Raw genomic sequence first — 2,402 nt, 5'->3', positions numbered from 1 at the left:
TCAATATTCCTTGCCAACACCATAATTCAAATTGATTAATTTTTCACTGTTAAACTTTCACATACATATGAGGTAAAAAAGATGCCATTGTTTGGGTAGGCACACCTTAGTCCTCAAAGTAACATCCTTGCTTTCCAACACTTTAAAGAGGTCTTGTGCAGATTTACCTAATAAATGGCTGTGGGATACTATGGAAAAGGATAGTCTGAATGGCAGCACAACTGGAAGAGCATAATTGATGTCACTAAATTGTATGTATACAAACTGTTGAAACGGTGCCTCTTTGGCTGTGTCTACTTTCACCAAAATAAAAACGAGACTATTACAAACAATAAAGTCAGACTCACATGCAAAAAGATATTATGTGGTTCCACTTTTAAGCAAATGAAAAAAAGAGTGAAATAGCCTGGCGGTTGCTTTTGGCTGTTGAAGGCTTCTTTGGGGATAGGAAAGAGTAAGGGACATTTTTTTTTCAAAAGAGTTTAAAAAGAGTAGCATAGTGTTGTTGTGTGCCATCAGATCAATTCCAACTCACAGTGAACCTAAAGAGCGCGAAGGAATGCCTGTAGAGTCCCCGGGGCTGTAATCTTTATGGGAGCAGACCCCAGATCTACTCCCTAGGGGAGTCAATGACTGGAGGATCAAACTACCGATATTTCAGCTATCAGGCAAACACATAGCAATTACACCCCAGCACTCCTTACATGGAAGCATAAAAGGATCCAAAACATTGCCCACACAGGCAAGCCATCCATGAAGGCCACTGACAAGTCCCACTAATGGTGCACAAAGTTTCAGTCGACTTTTTAATTCTCTTGCTCTTAAGTTTTTTTTCAAATGAAGATAATCCTCAAATGTTTGAGGAAAGCATGCAAGATGAAGTACAAAGACGAAAACTATCAAATTTTTAAAATCGACGTAAACACAACTATTCAAGGAGAAGTTTAAATCTATTAACCCCTAGCAAAGATAAAAGGGGACACTGGCTCCAGGACAGAGGAAAGGGATGCAATTCAAAGGAGTGTTGGAAACATAAATGTGATCTTTGGAATCAAATTTACCATTGACAAAACTTTAAATGTCAATAGGAAGTTGAGAGCACTAAGTCTGGAGAGTTTCTCAGAAAGTGAATCAAAAGAGAAACACTGGACCATAGACAACTAAAGGGTTGTCTAGATAGTAGTCAGATGGATAATAGACAACTAGAGGATTTGATTAATGGTTTCAATTATTGTATGCAAAGTTGGTGATCTGAAATGTAAACCCCCATGGAAGTAACAATAAAGGAATTGAAGAGTTTTTTTCGGTAGGGGTCCCAATATCCAAATAAGAATACTCAAAATAGGAGAGTAAAAATGATGGGAGAAATAATTATTAAAGTATTAAGCCAAAGAAACAAGAACTATCAGAAAATAGAGATGACATGGGAAAAATTACTTCCTAGAACTTGTCCTCTAGAACTTTGAAAGAATAAATTTAGGTTGTCTTAAGCCACTTACTTTGAGCAGCCACCTGAAAATAATATAATCACCAAGCAGTTGCTCACTAACAATCCACACCTCCTCACACAGCAAATGATAAATAAATTATAGACACAGAGTTGATAACTGGAGTTGAGTGTAGAACGTTATCCAAGCACCAAAGGATCTATAACCTTTGTTCTTTAATGCATTACTGTTCTTATCAAATAAAAGAAATTTTGTATTCATGAAAAAAAGTAATAATTAATTTCGGAGCACAGGAAACTAAGAAAAGACCTAACCAACATGCAGAGAGAGAGACAGAGAGAGAGAAGGTGGATTTTATTTTTTTAAACAATTTATTAGGGGCTCATACAACTCTTATCACAGTCCATACATATACATACATCAATTGTATAAAGCACATCCATACATTCCCTGCCCCAATCATTCTCAAAGCATTTGCTCTCCACTTGAGCCCTTTGCATCAGGTCCTCTTTTTTTTCCCCTCCCTCCCCTCTCCCCCCTCCCTCATGTGCCCTTGGTAATTTATACATCGTTATTTTGTCATATCTTGCCCTATCCGGAGTCTCCCCTCCCCCCCTTCTCTGCTGTCCCTCTCCCAGGGAAGAGGTCACATGTGGATCCTTATAATCAGTTCCCCCTTTCCAACCCACTCACCCTCCACTCTCCCAGCATTGCCCCTCACACCCTTGGTCCTGAAGGTATCATCTGAAGGCGGATTTTATTTTAAGGGATTTCAAAATCAGCAGTTTCAATAAGTCAATGTATTAATAATTTTATGAAAATGAGGGAAAAGAGTTTCCCTTGACCAACAATAAGGCAAGTTAAGCACTGAGTGCATAATGATAGCAGTTGATTAAATCTAAATAGTAAAAAAGGTGATTTGTTCACAATGATATTCAAATTAAATGGAATACA

Source organism: Tenrec ecaudatus, chromosome 1 (assembly GCF_050624435.1).
Source record: "Tenrec ecaudatus isolate mTenEca1 chromosome 1, mTenEca1.hap1, whole genome shotgun sequence".
NCBI lineage: Eukaryota > Metazoa > Chordata > Mammalia > Afrosoricida > Tenrecidae > Tenrec > Tenrec ecaudatus.
Note: the sequence above shows the minus strand (reverse complement) of the source record.